Source organism: Nicotiana tabacum, chromosome 7, assembly GCF_000715075.1.
Source record: "Nicotiana tabacum cultivar K326 chromosome 7, ASM71507v2, whole genome shotgun sequence".
Lineage (NCBI taxonomy): Eukaryota > Viridiplantae > Streptophyta > Magnoliopsida > Solanales > Solanaceae > Nicotiana > Nicotiana tabacum.
The window spans coordinates 57,009,891-57,031,144 of NC_134086.1; positions in this window are offsets into that span (position 1 = coordinate 57,009,891).

Here is a 21,254-nt window from a genome sequence, read left to right on the forward strand (position 1 = left end):
TCAACATGGAGAACGCACCAGATGTATTCTACATCCAGAACTTAAAGAAGAAACCTACGGAGACATTCTGCGAGTATGCTACTTGTTGGAGATCAGAAACTGCTAAGGTCAAGCCGGCTTTAGAAGAAGAACAAATGAATAGGTTTTTCGTCCGGGCTCAAGACCCACAATATTATGAGAGGTTGATGTTGATTGAAGGCCAGAAATTTTCCGACATCATTAAGCTAGGGGAAAGGATCGAGGAAGGTATTAAAAGTGGTATGGTCACAAACTTTGAAGCATTGCAGGCCACCAACAAGGCTCTACAGTTTGGTGGTACGTCCAAGAAAAGGGATGTAAGTGTCGTGATGGTTGCACAGAGAACAAAGTCCCCAATCAAATACCAAACCTACCCATTACCTCCACTCACATATCAGCCTACCCCAAATTACCAAGCACCCTTGCCCTCTTACCAAGCTTCACCGCCTACTTACCAATCATCTCCAACTCTCACATATCATCCCAATTCGCCAAGATACTCTTAACCCGCACCTATCTACCAAGCTTACAACACCCAACAAGCCCACTATTAATCACATCCCCCTCGCCAAAATTTCCCTGGACCCCGACCAAACTTCAACCACAGACCCCCCCAAACAGTATACCGCCATTGCTGAACCTATCGACCAGCTGTATGAAAGGTTCAAAGCTGCTGGTTACGTCACCCATATCCCTGCTATAAACCCCGAAAACCCCTCCCAATAGGTCAACCCAAACAAAACTTGTGCATACCATTCCGGCATGAAGGGGCATACCATTGATGAGTGCCGCTCTCTGAAGAATAAGATCCAAGCTTTAATTGACAACAAGATCATTGTGGCAAAGGAGCCTACTCTGAATGTCCGTAACAACCCTCTACCAGACCACAAGGGTGGAGGTGTTCACATGATTGAGATAGAAGATGATTGGGACCCCAAAGGGTCAATTGGATTGATCGCTGAAGGTGACGAGCCAAAGAAACCAACAGTCACCCTTAACCCGATTATAGTCTAGATGCAACCTTCTAGAGACGCCGAAGTGAACATGTCCATACCACTTGAGTTCGAAGCACCTTCTTCTGCAAAGATGCCATGGCCTATTGAGGTCGAGTTTGGGTCCCCAAAGGCACCTGTACCATTTGAGGTTGCTGTATTACCTCCCAAAGCAAGGGTGCCCATTCCGGTGGCCATGACAGCCGTAAAACCGTTCCACCCAAAGGCCATACCATGGGATTACACCACCGAGGCGAGAAGGAAAGGGAAAACCAAACCTGGAGAAGAAGTTGCAGCACAGGGTATGACAAGAACCGACAGGGTTTATACTCTAGAACATCTAGCTGAGTCCAATAAGCAGGCTTCTGGACGACCAACCATCACTGAAACTGGGCCTGATGATATCTGGAGGAAGATACAAGCCAAAGAGTATTTGGTCATTGATCAGTTGAACAAAACACTAGCCTAGATCTCTATCTTGGCTCTACTACAAAACTCTGACGCACATAAGAATGTTTTATTAAAGGTGCTGAGCGAGGCATATGTGCCCAGCAACATAACTGGAGGAGAAATGGAAAACATGGTAGGGCAAGTATTGGAGAGTCACAAAATCACTTTCCATGAAGATGAGCTGCCACCTGAAGGGCTAATCCACAATAAGGCATTGCACATCACTGTGCAGTGTGAAGATTATTTCATCACCAGAATCCTGATTGACAGAGGGTCTAGCCTCAATATTTGTCCATTGGTGACTCTCAGAACATTGGGAAAGAGCATGCATGAGATCAAGGATGGAGCCATCACTGTCAAAGCTTTCGATGGATCCCAAAGGTCCACTATTGGGGAAATCAGTTTGTGTCTGCAAATGGGAGCGACTTGGTTCGACATTGATTTTCAAGTGATAGACGTCCCAACATCTTACAACTTGCTATTGGGATGGCCCTGGATCCATGCCGCTAGGGCTGTAGCATCAACCCTACATCAAGCAGTGAAATTCGATTGGAATCACCAAGAGGTAATTATTCACGGCGACGGTAGCAATCCCATATACAGTCGCCAGACCATCCCAGCAATCGAAGGAAGAAGGAAGATAGGCGGAGAAACCTACCATCACATTGAGTGAGTCCACGCCGTGGACAAGGATAGATGGTGGGATAACTAAATTGAAAGTATACTGAATTGGTGTGGATACGAACCTGGCAAGGGACTTGGCAAGAATCTCCAAGGAATCGCTAAACCTATCAAGTTGAAGAAACACGGTACCACTTTCGGTTTGGGATATGAATACACTTTGGGAGGAGTTCAACCACTAGTTTCCACCATGGCGCAGTCCCTACTACCCATTGGAGCATCCGATACCTTGCTTAGAGCAGACCTTCCAGCCAACCTATGTCATATATGGGTTGGAAGAAGAGGAAGCACTAGCGGCAATGAGGAATTTGTTTTTGGAAGATGATAATATGGACTGTTGTGTCATTTTCGAGGAGGAGGGGGAGGAAGCCCCTTCTATAGAAGCTGTGAGCCGAGGAGCACGCCCCAAAAATTGGTCCATTAGAACCACCAGGGCTCGGAAAGCTTCAGGGTAGCAAGGCTGAACAAAGCACCATATATTATCTTTATTTTTTGCTAGTTAACTTTCTTTCCACATTTTAAATATTGAAATAATAGCTCCAATCTTCAAAACAATTATGAAATTTACCAAAGCATTTTAGTTTCTTATAAATCTTGCTCTTATTACTTTTTATCGTTTACTTTATGTACACAGCATTACTATTACTTATCTTGATGAACCGACGATTGTGACATGCAACGATACAACGCAACAAACGGATATAGACTCAGAAGAAGATGATATACCAGAAGAGGTTGTTAAAGAGATTGAGGATTTTGAGAACAGACCTAAGTCTAACCTGAATGAAACTGAGATTGTCAACCTGGGAGATGCAGAAAATATCAAAGAAATGCGCATCAGTGTTCATCTGTCACCATCAGAAAAGAAAGAGTACACGGAATTTCTAAGGGTATATGAGGACATATTCGCCTGGTCTTATGATGACATGACTGGTCTCAGTACATCTATTGTAGCTTACAAACTGCCAACCGATCTGACATGTCCACCAGTAAAACAGAAGTTCAGGAAGTTCAAACCTGACATGAGTTTGAAAATCAAGGAAGAAGTCACCAAGCAAGTCAAAGCCAAGGTTTTCAGGGTAGTAGAGTATCCAACATGGTTAGCCATTATTGTTCCAGTGCAGAATAAGGACGGGAAGGTTAGAGTCTGTGTTAACTACCGGGATCTCAACTGGGCCAGTCCGAAAGATAACTTCCCCTTGCCGAACATACACATTCTAATTGACAACTGCGCCAAGCATGAATTGTAGTCATTCATTGATTGTTTTGCTGGGTATCATCAGATATGGATGGATGAGAAAGACGCAGAGAAAACGGCTTTCATTACGCCGTGGTGGATGTATTGTTACAAGATGATGTCGTCTGGGTTAAAGAATGATGAGGCCACCTACATGAGGGCCATGACTACTATTTTCGATGACATGATGCACAAAGAGATCGAGGTGTATGTAGACGACATCATCATCAAATCCGAGAGAGCCACTGACCACATGAAAGATCTGAGGAAGTTCTTCAACAGACTAAGAAGGTACAACTTGAAGCTGAATCCCGCCAAGTGTGCATTCGGGGTTCCTACCGAAAAACTGCTTGGGTTCATTATGAGTTGCCGAGGAATAAAACTAGATCCGTCAAAGGTCAAAGCTATCCAAGAATTGCCACCACCGAAGAACAAGAAAGAGGTTATGAGTTTCTTGGGAAGACTTAACTACATCAGCTGGTTCATAGCTCAATCCACTGTCATTTGTGAGCCAATCTTTAAGATGTTGAAGAAGGACGCTGCTACCAAATGGACAGATGATTGTCGGAAAGCCTTTGATAGAATCAAGGAATACCTGTCAACACCGCCAGTTTTGGTCCCGCCCGAGCCGGGTAGACCTCTATTACTCTACCTTGCAGTATTGGATGGAGCTTTCGGTTGTGTTCTGGGGAAGCATGATGAAACAGGAAGAAAGGAGCAGGCCATCTATTATCTCAGCAAGAAGTTCACCCCGTACGAGGCCTGGTATTCTCTATTGGAACGCACCTGTTGTGCTCTGACTTGGGTAGCTCAGAAGTTGAGGCACTATTTCTGTGCCTATACTACTTATCTCATATCAAGAATGGATCCTTTAAAGTACATCTTTCAGAAGCCCATGCCCACTGGCAAGCTAGCCAAGTGGCAAATCCTGCTGAGTGAATTCGACATTGTTTACGTGAATCAGAAGGCAATCAAAGGCAAAGCACTGACAAATCATCTTGCTGAAAATTCCGTGGATGGAGAATACGAGCCTCTAAAGACGTATTTTCCTGATAAAGAGGTATCTTTCATAAGGGAAGATATTGCAGAATCCTATGATGGTTGGAGAATGTTTTTCGACGGAGCAACAAACTTCAAAGGGGTTGGCATAGGAGCGGTCCTAGTATCAGAAACCAACCAGCATTATCCAGTGTCTACCAAGCTCAAGTTCTCGTGCACCAACAACATGGCCGAGTACAAAGCCTGCATCTTAGGGCTCAAGCTGGCCATTGTCATGAACATTCAGGAATTGCTAGTGATCGGAGATTCAGACCTGCTTATACATTAGGTTCGAGAAGAATGTGCAACCAAGAACTCCAAGATACTCCCTTATCTGCATCATGTACAGGAGTTGAGGAAGAGATTCACAAAGACAGAGTTCCAACATGTTCTCAGAGTTCAGAATGAGTTTGCCGATGCATTGGCTACCCTATCGTCCATGATACAACACCCAGACAAGAATTTCATTGATCCTATTCTGGTAAATATCTATGATCAGCCAGCTTACTATGCTCATGTAGAAGAACAAGCAGACGGAAAACCTTGATTTCAGGATATCAAGGAATATTTGACAAAGGGAGAATATCCAAAACTCGCATATCCTACTCAGAAGCGCACACTTCGGAGATTATCTAACAACTTCTTTCATAGCGGAGGAATACTATATAGGAGGACTCCTAATTTGGGATTACTAAGGTGTGTCGACGAAAAGGAAGCATCCAGATTATTGGAGGAAATTCATGCAGGGACCTGTGGTCCACATGTGAACGGCTTTGTCTTAGCCAAGAAAATACTTCGAGCTGGTTATTTTTGGATGAATATGGAAACGGACTGCATCCAGTATGTCCGAAAATGCCATTGCTGTCAGATACATGCAAACATGATAAAGGTGCCTCCAAACGAGCTTACTGCAACTAGCTCACCATGGTCGTTCGCCACTTGGGGAATAAATGTTATCGGACCTATCGAGCCTGGCGCATCAAACGGAAACAGGTTCATTCTAGTGGCAAATGATTATTTTACCAAATGGGTTGAAGCAGCATCGTACAAAGCAATGACTAAGAAAGTGGTAGCAGATTTTGTCCGCGACCGTATTGTTTGTCGGTTCGGAATTCCGGAGTCAATCATCACTGATAATGGTTCCAATATCAACAACGACCTGATGAAAGCCATGTGTGAAACCTTCAAGATCAAACACAAGAATTCTACAACTTACAGGCCTCGGATAAACGGAGTTGTAGAAGCGGCCAATAAGAATATCAAGAAGATACTAAGGAAGATGATAAAGAAACATAAGTAGTAGCATGAGAAGTTATCATTTACTTTATTGGGATACTACACCACAGTTCGTACATCAATCGGGGCAACTCCCTATATGTTGGTTTATGGTAAAGAAGCAATCATTCCCGCCGAGGTAGAAATTCCCCCCTTGAGAATCATACAAGAAGCAAACCTTGACGATGCAGAATGGGTAAGGAGTCGCTACGAGCAGTTAGCTCTTATAGATGAGAAAAGAATGAATGCAGTTTGCCATGGTCAACTTTATCAGAACAGAATGTCCAGAGCCTTCAACAAAAGAGTCAAGCCTAGACAGTTTACACCGGCGTAGCTGGTGTTAAAGAAGATTTTCCCGCATTAAGATGAAGCCAAAGGGAAGTTCTCTCCCAACTGGCAGGGTCCATACATGGTTCACCGGGTTCTAACTGGAGGAGCCCTCATACTTGCGGAAATGGACGGTGAAGTTTGACTAAAGCCGATCAATTTACATGTAGTGAAGCGATACTATGTGAAACTCTTATGATTTCCTATATAATGTATTTGAACTACGCCTGACCTGATTCCCGTTTAAGAGGGGATACGTAGGCAGCCCTATGGGTTTGGTCACAATTCAATAAAATTTTCATTTCCCCCCGCTATTGGAAACTGGGGCAGAATTTTGAGGACCCTCAAAATTCCGAAGTTGATTTCAGCCATCTATCGCACGCAGCCGTCAGAAGCACTAGCCTAGTAAACTGGGGCAGAATTTTAAGGAGGACCCTCAAAATTTCGGAGCGAGAGAGGTTTCAATGTCTTGAACCGCGTCACATTCATCGGTTCATCTAAAGAAAACTATTTTAAATTATGTATTTATGTTACATTTTTTCTAAATCATGCATGTCTAGTATCAAAATTGCGTTGCTTAGCAATGCTACCTCAATGATACACAACACCAAGCAGGACAAGTGAAGCTCATGGGGAAACGAACTAACCTCCCCCCTTACAAAACTCACGATTTTTCTTTGGATGCAGGAACTCAAGTCGTAAAATCATCAGATATATCTATACACTCATACTTCCCGAGAATGCAACTCTTGGAATCATCACCTATTTACAGTTGCTATCCGTACACGACATCCATAACAGCCACAATATAGCAATCAGCTATCAGTTAAGAGATTTCATTACTATTTGCCTTTTATTTTCTGCATTTCATAAGGCTACCTTTCTGCCTTCCGAGGTTAAGCTCTACCTCCATCTGCATTTCTCTGTATTGCATAAGGCTACCTTTCTGCCTTCCGAGGTTAAGCTCTGCCTCCATCTGCATTTCTCTGCATTGCATAAGGCTACCTTTATGCCTTCCGAGACTAAGCTCTGTCTCCATCTGCATTTTTTGCATTGCATAAGGCTACCTTTCTGCCTTTCGAGACTATGCTCTGTCTCCATATGCATCTTCTGCATTGCATAAGGCTACCTTTCTGCCTTCCGAGGTTAATCTCTACCTCCATCTGCATCTTCTTCATTGCATAAGGCTACCTTTCTACCTTCCGAGACTAAGCTCTGTCTCCATTTGTATTTTCTGCATTGCATAAGGCTACCTTTCTGCCTTCCGAGGTTAAGCTCTACCTCCATCTGCATCTCCTGCATTGCATAAGGCTACTTTTCTGCCTTCCGAGGTTAAGCTCTACCTCCATTTGCATGGCTGAAATACCTATACCTTATTTCTCTTGCATGGCTGAAATATCGCCACTCTATTTCTCTTGCATGACTGAAATACCGCCATTTTATTTTTCTTGCAAGGCTGAAATACCGCCACCCTTTATTTGCATTTTGCATCGGCTGAAAGATCGCCACCCTCTGCATTTTTCATGGGCTAAACGATCGCCAAATTGTCCAAAGGCGTCATTGTTCGGAGGCACCATTTTCATAGCCCGAGAACGCCATGCCATGGCCTGAGGACCCCATTTTATCTTTTGCATATCATTATTCAAAGGCATCATGGTTCGGAGGCATCATCCTCATAGCCCAAGAACATCATTTCATAGCCTGCGAATCCTTTATCATACGCTTCATGGCCCAGGACATCATGGTCCGAGGACGTTATCCTAACCGTCCAAAGACAGCATTCACGATCCAACGGGAACTTGCATCACGTTTAAATTTATGCACAATATATATATGCTGGTATTGTTCATTCGCAAGTACACCGGCTAGCAACGACCGTCTCAGCAGGAGCGATCCCGCTCTAGTTCCCGCAACCTATCAGACTCTGACCATCCTTTCTCAACCTTAACATCGCGTCCGCTTTTTGAAAATCTCCATCGGCATACTCCTCGATGGATCCCGAACTACATATGTCCTGATTCCTGTAATACCAGGGATATGTAGGCAACTCACAAACCAGAGCTCATTCAAAACTCTTCAAAATCGTTTCATTCGGTCAAAATTGGCCATCATATCTTTACCCGACAACTCTTTCATCCTTCCCGGGTAAAGAGGGGCAACTGTTGATACCCAATTTTTTCTATGTATTTTTATATACAAAATACTTTTAAAATAGCATGTACATACATATATAAGCATGCCCAAGAGTTTTGGTGTTTTTTCCTAATTTTTAAAATTTTGAAATCAATTTATTGTCTATTTTAGCATTACAAAATCAAATAATTATTCCCAAGATTATAATTTTGGTGAATAACCTATTTTATTATCATATTTACACCAAAATATAATTAAAGTGATTTTTGTATATTTTTACAAATCTATTTGGTATTTTTAAGCTAAATTGTATATAATTGCAATTATAGCCTATTTCACGATTAGTAGCATTTTATAATTATAAAATTATTTCCAGTATTTTTAAATTAATATTTATGTAGTATTTGTTGGCTCAGCATTTTTAATTTACTTTTAAAATTATTATTACTATTTGTATAAAATAAGAAGGGAAAATAGGCTATTTAACACTTAGCCCATTTCTATTTCGATTACAGCCCTTTCACCTTTCAATTTTGGCCCTCAATTTGAACCAAATTCCGTCCCCAAATTAAACCAGCCCAATCCCCAAATTACCCGACCCCTGACCCGATTAAAAAAAAACCCACCCGACTCCCCTTGGATCCAGGCCGTTGATTATTTTGATCAACGGCCGTAATTCACCCTTTCCTTTTTTTAATTCCCAAACCCTCTTGACCTAATTCATTTCACCTGAGATACCGCCTTTGAACCCTTTCATCTCTCAAATCCTCTTGAGCCTCTCCGAAACCCTAATCGCCTCCCACCTTATCTCACCATGATCCCACCAGAATCCATGGCATCTCCGGCCATGGATGGTCTGTACTCATCCTTTCTCACCATCAGACCTAAACTATTCAAGTTTTTGAAGCCCGACTTCAATGGCTCTCTTCATATCCTTCTCAGATCTGTAGATTTATGGCTTCTCCGACCATTACCCCGGCATGTTCAAGCAATATGAGTCTTCTCGACTAAGGATCTGACTTTCCTCAAGACCTTTCTCATTTCTAGGGTTTTCTCTACAACTCTAAGCCGTCTGAGGTTCTGTACTTGCCTATTTTTCTTAGATCTGTGATATGTCTGGGCTTTACTTGACATTTTAAAAGGTTTTTCCCCAAATTTCTTTTTCAAAATCGCTCAATTTCAATTTTAGGATTTCTGAAAAGTTTCTTCAAATATCTTTCCGATTCTTTCTGTTCTTTCTTCATGTGTGTTTACCTATGTTATACTCGTATGCTTTCTTTTCTACTATGCTTGAGTTTGCTCTCTTGTTTCCTTTCTATTATGCAAGATTCTTCTACTTTTGTTGTTATTCCTATACTCACATGTTAATCTGTGTTTTTAATCCTTATTCTTTTCTATACTTGTTTATGGTTCAGTTCTTTGATTTTGTTCACTTTATTTAGCTCTGTTTGTGTTCTTGCTAAGCATATTTCACCTGCTTTTGTTTAAGCTCGTATCCTCTCTTTTTTCTGAACTTGTTTAAACTCCGAGTTTTCTCAAACATGTTCTCATGACCTTGAATCAGTTCTTTCTATCATGTATGTTTGTTTCTCATAAAGTCTTTGGAACAGACTTTTGAGCCTCTTTCAATGACCTGCACTCTCACCTCTATATCTCACTCAATTCGAAACCCTAGGATTTGGGGGTTTCTTTGGCAAGTGATATTAGGGTTCCACTTTGGGACCCTAGGCTTTCAGACTCACTATGAGTCTAAAACTGAACTCGATTCCCTTTTGTTTGTGACTCTAAGGCTTTCAATGTTATACACTTTTTCTGAGTAACCTGACGATTCCTTTCGTTTGATTGATATGCTTTATATATGTGAAATTTCACTTTCAAAAGGTTTTTACCAACTGATTGATTGATTCTGAAATCCTTTTAATAAGGCTGATGAATTGCCACTGATTTTTCATCGATTGAACCTCCTTTACCTTTCTTGACTTGGTTCATCCGAATTGAACCTGCAATTTTTGTTTCATGGCTGTTTGATTGATTCCCTTGCCATATTTGGCACAAACCGTGTACCATTGATGGGCTTCCTTAAATAACTTCTATGAATTTACCCCTCTTGTGCTACTTTGAAAGGTTTTAATTAAAATTTATTTCCTTAACTGGCTTTTACCCGTTGGAATTAGAATCCCTTAACCAAAGGGAGATCAATTTCACCGATATTTCCTTGCATTTCTTACTTGTTTCTCTGCACTATAGAAAGGACTACCCTTCTGCACTATTAAGACCACTTCGAGTTCAATACCTCGAACTTTTAGATCAATACTTTCAACTTACTTACACACTTTATTACTTTGAATTCAATACTCTTGCAACATTCTGCTCTTTTCTGGGATCTTTTGGAACTTTTGCTTGCAACTTGGCTTTTTTAAGACTACTTTTACTTGTTTGTTTTCCCTAAAGCTAGTATGTTCTAATTTAGCTTTCCTGCCTCACCCTTATGTGTTTATTTACAGTTTTCTGCAATCCTGTTTACTTTGTTATTCATGATTAATGTTAACTATGTGTGTTCTTTCCTTGCATCTGTTTTCTGTTATGAATCCCTATCCCTATTCCCTTCTATGTGTTTGATTTAAGGTTCATGGCCTGGCAGTATACAAATTACTGCCCAGGTCTAAACCTGATCCTCAATGGATCCTAACTCCCAATTTTGGCTGACAGGCTGGTCAGGGGTGTGCCAACACTCTTAAATTGATGGGCATGACCACCAGCATGCCATGGCCTTCCCTAATTCCCCTATATGCACATACACTTACTCTTAGATTCTATGTTTTGTCCCTCTTTTATGAGCCATGCTTTGGGACCCTGAGTTCCCTCTGAACTTGGAGATTTGAGGGCTGACTCTTCCACACTGCACTATAATCTAATTCTGCAATGTGCTTAGGGTGTAAGCACTGCCCTGAGTCCCTTTGAGACTCTTGGGAACTTTGACACATCCCAAAAAAGAGAAGGGCTTTTGGAAAACGGATCTTGGAAGTTGGTTTATCTCATATTGCTAGACCATGAGTCTGAATTAGGATGTTTGGTTGCAGCTGGAAGTTTTGATGTTTTTTTTATTCATTCGAGTCTGTAATAATTTGTAATAACTATAGGATTCTAGTGAAAAAGGGGAGGGTCATTTATGTATGCATATGGGTAGACAGCGTGCTCATAGGGATTACTATTTACAACTTCTGCATTTATGCATATCATATAGTACTCCTGCCTATAAGTCGTCTCATTATTAAATTAGAAACCATGCCTATAAGTTTCTGCATATAGAAATCATGTATAAGTTTCTGCACTTATGCATTTAGAAATCCTGCCTATGAGTTATGCATTACACGTAGAAATCTTGCCTATAAGTTGTTTCATTACTACATTAGAAACCATGACTATAGTTTTGTTTCTGCATTTCTGCATATTCATCTGTTGTTAGGCAAACAATCATAGGTTTAATAATAATCAACTTCATTCTATATACCATGCCTATAGGGCTCCTGCACTTACATAATCGTTTTAAAATCAATTATGCTTAGAAATCATGCCTATAGGAGCAGCCGTCTGAATCTGATTCGTCTATTTTATCTATAAGTCTAAAATCAGTAGTAATGTTTGTTTAATATCTGCAGAATTTAATTGGTTCTAAAATCAGTAACCCTTCTTTAAAATCAGTATACTTCTGCCTAGGCAAGCAGTAGGCAATTTTTTAACTGTGTCAGTTTCAATAAATTGCAACCAGACAAGGCCTAATTCAGAATCCTTATCTGAGAAATATGTGATGAAGCAGCATGCCCTAACGCTTTAAATTTAATTCAAACTATAACCAGTATTTTAAGTCATGCTAAATAATTTGCTCCTTTAAGTGAGGAGGCCTGTTTGAGCCATTAAACTGCTATTTATTTCCCCCTACTTGCTTATTTATTTTGCTTGTCGCATTAGAATTTTGTCCTTTTAAAACTCTGAAAAAGCCCCAACCTCCCTCCCTTTAGGACTAGTAGTCCCAAATGCCTCCGGGGCTGATAGGATCGGGATGGGTAATAACATGAAATAAGTAACGACACTATTCCACGTTTAATACCTTAACGGGGTGGGAAAGGGTAGATATGGACATGATGACCGGTGCGCTAATACCACGTGTTACCCCTCTTCTGAGGAGTGATATTCGGGTATTGCATTGATATGATCCATATTGTTTTTAAACCTAGGACCCCTTCCCCTTTACTTGTTATCCCTTTTTTAACTGTCCAGACTATTTGCTTAAGATTTCTGTTTTCTTTATCTTTCTTCAAACTTTCAATTCACTAGCAACATTATGTGTAAATCCCCTTATATTTGAGACCTTTATTTGCTTACTTGTTAGTTAAAGTCACAATTATAACATGGCCGGGAACCACACTAGTGGATCTTGGGGGGTGCCTAACACCTTCCCCTCGAGGTAATTTTTAGCCCTTACCCGAACTATGGTTTTCCAACTCGAACTCTTCTTTAGTGTCCTAATGCACTTTAATCATTAGGTGGCGACTCTTCAACCCAAAAAACCCAATTCCCAAGAGGTAACGAGTTGTCCTTCCAAATGTCATGAACCCGATTTCACCTTAGAAAAAGGGGGCGCGACACCCGTCCATCTGAGAGTGAAAAGTTGTGCTCAACTCGACCTGAGTACCCAACTCTCGCTGCACAGACCTCCAAAACTGCAAAGTAAACTAATTGCCCCTATATTAAATGATGGAAACTGGGACACCATGCAACCGAACAATCTCCCAGATATAGATCTCTACCAACCGCTCTGAAGAATAGGTAGTACAACTACAAAGTCCATAGTGATACTCTCCCACTTCCACGCGGGAATATCCATCCGCTGAAGCAAACCACCCAATCTTCGATCCTCGTATTTCACCTGCTGACAATTGAGACACCGAGCTACAAATCCCACAATGTATTTCTTCATTCTCCTCCACCAATAGTGCTTTCTCAGATCCTGATACATCTTCACAGCACCCGGATGAATGGAATACCACAAGCTATTGGCCTCCTCTAGAATCAACTCCCGAAGCCCATCCACATTGGGCACACAAATCCGGCCCTGCATCCTCAATACCCATTATCCCTGGCATCATCATGCTGAACTCTGTCCTTAAGGACAAGCAAAATGCATATCATCATAATGGCGCTCTCTAATGCGATCATATAAGGAAGATCGAGAAACCACACAAACGAATACCCGACTGGGATCTGAAATATCTAACCTCCCAAACCGATTGGCCAAGGCTTGTACATAAACTGCAAGAGGTCTCTCCTCAACTGGAATATATGCCAAACTCCCTATACTCACTACCTTTCGGCTCAAAACATCGGCCACTACATTAGCCTTTCCCGGATGGTACAATATAGTGATATCATAATCCTTAAGCAACTCCAACCATCTACGCTGCCTCAAATTAAGATCCTTCTGTTTGAACAAGTCCTAGAGGCTATGATGATTAGTAAACACCTCACAAGACACACCATACAAGTAATGCCTCCAAATCTTTAATGCGTGAACTATGGCAGCCAACTCCAAATCATGAACGGGGTAGTTCTTCTCATGGGGCTTCAACTAATGAGAAGCATAAGCAATAACTCTACCCTCCTGTATCAATACACAACCAATATCAAATCTAGAAGCATCACAATACACGGTATATGAACCTGAAGCTGATGACAAAACTAACACTCGAGTTGTGGTCAAAGCTGTCTTGAGAATATCCGAGTCCCTAATCTTTAAATGGTGATAACCTGAACGGAGATTAATCTTGGAGAACACTCTCTCTCCCTGAAGCTGGTAGAAAAAATCATCAATGCGAGGCAAAGGATACTTTTTCTTAATTGTTACCTTGTTCAATTGCCTATAATCAATGCACATCCTCATAGTGCCATCCTTCTTCTTCACAAATAGAACTGATGCACCCCAAGATGACACACTAGGCCAAATAAACCCTTTATTAAGTAGTTCCTAAAGCTGCTCCTTTAATTCCTTCAACTCCGCTGGTGCCATACGATACAGTTGAATAGAAATGGGCTAAGTGCTTGGCACCATGTCAATACCAAAAATCAATATCCCAGTCCAGTAGCATGCCCGATAGGACTGCATGAAACACATCAGGAAAATCCCTCACAACTAGAACAGAATCAATACTGGGAGTCTCAGCACCGACATCCCTCACAAAGGCTAGATACGAAAGACAACCCTTCCCAACTATACGCTGGGCTTTCAAGAATAAGATCACTCTACAAGGAACATAATCAATCACACCTCGCCACTTGATCCGTGGCACACCCGGTATAGCCAATGTGACTGTCTTAGCATGACAGTCCAGAATAGCACGACACGGAAATAGCCAATCCATGCCCAAAATAACATTGAAATCTACCATACACAATAATAAAAGGTCAACACGGGTCTCCAGACCCCCAATAGTTACCACACACGACCATTACACACGGTCTTCAACAATAGTATTGCCCACCGGGATAGAAACATGAACAGGTGAAGCAAGAAACTCACAGGGTGTACCCAAATAACGAGCAAAGTATGATGACACATATGAAAAGGTGGAACCGAGATCAAATAATACAAAGGCATCTCTGTGGCAGACTGAAACAATACCTGTAATAACAACATCTGAATCAATAGCATCGGGTCTGCTCGGAAGAGCATAGAAATGGGCCTGACCACTACCTGATCGACCTCCCCCTCTAGGGCGACCCCTAGATGACTAGGTGGGTTGTGGTAAAGTAACTGGCGCTGGAGCCGATGACTGATTCACCTGTATGCCTCAAACTGGAATCAACATAGCACATAACCATGTAATCGACTAATTAATAGTGGACTCCCCCACTTGGCTCGAAGCCATAAACCAAAACATACAAAATAAATCATAATGCATATACTTTATTGCTTCCATAATACCATAGTGAGATTAAACTCAATCCTTCATAAGCTTGTAGAACACAGACCATCTGGTACTTTATATCTTCTGCAAATCTCACATTCACTCTCGTAGTAGTCAAGCCTACTCTCTTTAGCTACCCAAGTTCAAATTGTAAAACACATATTTCCCTGGTAACAGAGATCTTCCTATAAATGACACAAGGGATTACGCAAACTTCAGAACAATCCGCAGGAGATAACCCCACCTACTTTGCCTTAAACTAACATTTTCGTATACCTTCCACTATCATAAACATTACGTAGTCACTTAAACTTCCTGAGTCTGAACTCAGACCGCAACATGAAATTTACTCCACTCCCAACTAGGAAACATGGAAAGATTCTTCACACACCCATAACTCGGGGCTATACCTCAAATCAAGATGAAAATCAAGTGCCTATTAGTTCTTCTATCCTCCAGCACACCCTTCTCATCGTTTCTAAATTATATGAATACACTTTGTAGGCATACATACTCATCATGTAGCTATCCAGTCATTACTCCCCTTAATTGGGACACAACAGAACATATGGATCCAGAAACACGTGCTCATGAAATCAACACTTCAGGGCTCAAGCTATAGGCAACAATCCGGCCTCGAGTCCTCCAGACTTGCCTAACATCAATGCACAGAGATCACATCTCGTCCCTTGATCGGGGAATCACAAGCCATCGATGCACATTGGATACTGAGCGCTCATGCGCGCATACAAATGCGTGGAAGGAATTTAAAGAGTTACAATATTAAGCTGAATCAAGGACGCACGATAAGAATTTCAAGAATATGAAGTTTTTCCTAAAGATTCTGCAGCCTCTCGAAGATAAATACAGACGTATCCAACCGATCCGCGAGACTCTACTAAACCTACTCATGACTCGTGAGACCTATTAACCTAGGCTCTGATACCAACTTGTCATGATCCTAAACCCGGACCCGTTCGTGATGTCACTTATCGTGAAGACATGGCCAGCCAACTATTCCCATTTCGATGTTACACAGTTAAACAACAAGAAAATAGTCTAAAACATGATTAATAATACTAAGTGGCAGATAATATCATAAATATGTGGAAGGACAACCCAACAAAGCCCGATACTGGGGTGTCACTAGTCATGACCATCTATAAATCCTACTACAAATCCGATAAGTCTATAAACTATTACAATTGTATGATCAGAAATAGAAATGATAAAGAGGGAGAAACACGGGTCTGCGGACGTCAGGCAGCTACCTCGTGAACTCCAAATGTCCGTCGGGAGCTCTCAACTCGCACTGGCAGGATCATCAGCTCCTGAATCCGCACGCAGGGGTGCATAGAGTAAAGTGAGTACTCCGACTCAGTGAGTAACAAATGTAAATAAAGACTGAAAGCAAGAAATCACGTAAGGCACAACGCATTCTATAATGAAGCAGTAAAAACCATTCAAAATCCGTAAATTAGTGAAAGATATGTAAAATTCTTAAGTCAAATATAATTTCATGAAAAGCCCTTTTCAATGATTAAATAGGTAATTTATAGTCAATTATGAAAAGTAAACACATAAAGGCTCACCCCTCGGGCACAGTATCAACAAATCTGAGTAAACATGGCTAAGTATGAAAAACAGTGGAAAATAACATGACTGAGTTCAAGTATAAAGTCAAGACAGTGAGGAATAACCAATAAAAATCCCCAAAGGGTTCAAATAGTTGGCACAAGGCCCAAATATGTCATTCGGCCCAAATCATGATGATAGCAAATAGGTTTCAGTCTAATACACGTTAAAATAGTCATTCAGGACAGACTAAGTCACAATTGCTAATAGTGCACAACCTCATGCTCGTCATCAAACGTGTGTGTCACCTCAATATAGCGTAACATCATTTACAATCATTACTCACCTCGAACCGGTCAAATCTCTAGATTGCGACGACTTTGCCCCTCAAATCGGCCTCCACACGTGTCGAATCTATCCAAAATCACAGCAAAGACGTTAAAATATGCTAAGGGAACGAAGCCCAAGGGAAAACAATCAAAATATGACACAAATCCCGATGCCCGGGCCCACGACTCGAAATTCAAAATTTTTCACATCAATGGATTCCTTATCTCCCCACGAGTTCATACATATCAAAAACATCAAAATCCATCCACAAATTGACCCTTCAAATCCAAAATTTTAGGTCTCCAATTTCAAGCCCTAGTTCTTCAATTTTTGGCTTAGTTTCCATGATTATTTAGATGGAATTCACATTAAAATCGAGTTTTAAGTCCAAGAATATTACCTCCAAGTGATTCCCCTTGAATCCCTCTTCAATCTCCTTCAAAAAGCTCCAAAGATGATCAATAATGGAAGAAATAAACCCCACATTCGGGGACAAGACGACCTTTTAAACCTTCTGCCCATGCCTATTTTCCTTCACTGCGATCGCGGTAAATCCTTCGCGATCGCGAAGCACAAATTCTCAGCTCCCAAAAATTACTCTATGTGAACGCGTACAATCACCTGCGAACGCGATGCTCAGGCAACTAACTCTACGCGATCACGAACTGCCTACTGCATTCGCAATGAACAAATTCAAGCCCAGACCCCAGGTTCACCTAACTCTATGCGAACGCGACCAACTCCACGCGTTCACGATCAACAACTTCCTCACCTCTATATGACCACAACCCAATCTTCGCAATCACGAAGAACAAACTGGACTGCACCTCAAAAAGCTTCTATACGATCGCAGGAACCCTTACGCTATCGCAGAGAAGGAATCTCTACAACAGCTGAACCTGCAATTCTACAACTTCTCCAAGGCATGAAATGGTCCGATGGACCATCCGAAACTTACCCGAGGCCCCCGGGACCTCGACCAAAGGCACCAACATATCCTAAAACCTCATTCAAACTTGCACCAACTTTCAAAATGCTCAAAACAACATCAAAACACCGAATCACATCGGATTCAATCCTAAGAATTCCAAAATGTTTAAAATTACGCTTTTGATCAGAAACCAAACCAAACCACGGAACTACTACAACTCTCGAAATTCCATTCCGACCCCTATATCAAAATCTCTCCTACCAACCGGAAATTGCCAAAATAACAACTTCGCCAATTCAAGCCTAAATATTCTCTAAACTTCCAAAACCCATCGGAACTCACATCCGAGCCCCCTAAAATATAAGTCAACATCCGGTTGACTTTTCTAACTTAAACACACTTTAAAGAGACTAAGTGTCTCAAACCTTACCAAATTCTTTCCGAGCTCGATCCGACCAACCCGATACCACATAACACGGATAAACAAAGAATAACGAAGCAAAATAGGGAAAATGGAGCGGTAACTCATGAGATGAATGGCTGGGTCGTCACAGTTTCGGATGCTCAAATGGGCACTTTTGGCCTTTGGGAGATTGCATGTTTGCTAGTATTTTTGCAATAGTGATTTGTTCATTATGATCACATGAGATCACTTGCGATCACGTAGAGTAAGCTAAGACCAGGCACTTTGTTGTGAATTGCGATCGCAGAGTAAGGAGTGCGATCGCATATGGTGAGTTTGTTGGTCATTGCGTTCGCATGAGGACCATTGCGTTCATGTAGAAGTATTTAGTGCGGCAGTGAGTGATGGAATTTTCTCTATGCGATCAGATAGAGATAATCACGATTGCGTTGCTTTGAAGGAGTTGTCTTATGCGATCGTGTAGGGGGTTCTGGAACCATAAATACCTTCCTAATTTGTGTTTAATTTTGTTATATCTCAAGTAGATTGGGATTTCTAGAATTTCCGGAACGTCGTAGTAACTTAAAGAAAGCTTAAACAAGGTATGTAGGCTAAGCTTTCTCTCTCGGAAGTGAATTCCATATTGTTTTTGTAAGTTTAAGTGTGATTTGTCTACCAAAATGGTATAGACTTGAGTCACGTTTTAAATGAGGGTTAGTATACTAATTGGGTGAGAAGAATTTGATTTGTTTAATGCTCCTAGTTGCTCTTATGTGTAGTAAATATCTTGATTGAATATGTCTTGTTGTTGATAGCCTATAAAGATGCTTGAAAAATGAAATAAGTGAATTGGGAATGTGTTAAAAATTATGTAATAAGCCTCGACCCAACAGTTTTAAACTGACTTCAAAGATAGAATTGCCTAAGAGCTCTTGTGCTTAATTCACGCCCATAAGTGGATATTTATCACTATTGCTTTGATTCCGGTGTGATTCGAGATCTTACATATCTATGTATTTAAACTGTGCCACGTCATTTCTGGGAAGGAGTATTGCAAGATAAAATGGTGTATTGTTGTTAATGATTTCAATATGAGTTTTTATTGCTTGGTGGTGTGCCCCATTCCTTTATATGCCCATGATTCATGTTTCCTCTCATGTGTACTTGACATCTTGACTTGCATGGCTTGTTGTTGAAATTGATATCAATGTGAATCATGTGAAATATAAAATACGGCCACCGTGCCAGGAATAAATAATCTTGTGAATGGCCAAACGAGCCAAGGAAATACTGTTGTTGGTGGTGACTGGAAATACTAATTTGAATCTATAAAAGGTGAAAAGTATTGAGGTAATCATGGTTGCATTTGTGCTATATTTGTATACTTGTATTTATACTATAATGGTATACAAATAGCCAACTAAATCAAAAATATTTTTAGGAAGTATCATTAGCAAAACCACGGAATGGTGGGTCATAAGGTTCATACCCGAAACTACACGTGCCGGTGTAGAGGTGGATTGTGGTTATTCCCCTTAATTGGGATGAACTTGGTAATATTTGTGAATTGGCAACGCCAACCCGCACGACATATGGGGGAAGGCAGCCTAGCCGATCGGGTCGTAATCGAATGCCATGCCGCACACATGGTGATATTGTGCTGGGAATCAAAAACTGGAAATTGTGATTGTGGTACATGTCTCCAAAAGGACGACCTAGCTGATCGGGTCGTGATCGGACTCCATGCTAAAAAAGACGGTGGTATAACTCCTATCCGTGCTAATTATCTCCCAACCAAAAATTATATATATATATATGTATAACTCATATCGGTGCTAATGATCTCCCAACCAAAATTATATATATTATTTTATTTTTGGAAACTAGAAGACTTACATGTTGCAAATTGGAAGCTTGTATGTTGTTGACTCGACTTACTGTTTCATGTTTCTTTGTTTGTATGGTTATTCTATTCTGGAAGAGGAATTTTAGCGTTACATACTAGTGTTATTCGATGGCACTAACATCCCTTTTGTCGGGGGCGTTGTAACGTTTAATGATTCAGGTGGTTCCACAGCAGGCGGCATCGTGCAGTGATAGCAGTATTCTCTTCCCAACAGTCTTGGTGAGCCCCACTCCACCCCGGCTTCATTTCATGTATCTTTTTTTCATTTTCTCATCACATTTTGAGGTATAGCCAGAGCCTTATTACCGGTATTTTCCTATTACTCTTCTATTGTATTTAGAGGCTCCATAGACTGTTTCTGGGTGGTGGTTGATGTTGGGAGTCCAGACTAGAAATGTTAGTACTTGATAAGCATGTTTCTTATTAAACTTGTAAACTTGTAATATTTTGAAAACTATGAATGAAGTCATTAATGGAAATGAAATAAAAGTTTCCAATGGAAGATTGCTTAGTGTTCTGATAAAGTGGGTTAACATTCCCTCTTTATTCATGAACTAGTTTGGGGTAGAATGAAATCTAATAGGCTTGCTCAATCGGGTTTACTCATTTGAGCGCCGGTCGCGCTCCTCGGATTTTGGGGTGTTACAAACTTGGTATTAGAGCGTAAGGTCTTAAAGTGTCCTAGGATGTCTTGGAGCCATGTTTTGTAGAGTCCTTCTTATCGATGTGTAGTCGACCACATCTATAAGTTGGAGGCTATTTGGACATTTAGGAAATCCCACCTTCCTTTGATATTCCAGATCGTGTTATAGAGATCTAATTTCCTTGTTATGACCCATTTTCTAGATGAGTAATCCACGAGTCCGAAGCAGCAAGGAAGGAATAACCCCGCCATTGAATTTGGGGGAGATTGCGCATGAGTTCGTAGGGAGGATGCGTCAAGCCATGGAAGGATTGGAAGAACTTATTGCTAAGGGGAATGTCCCTGTCCCTGCC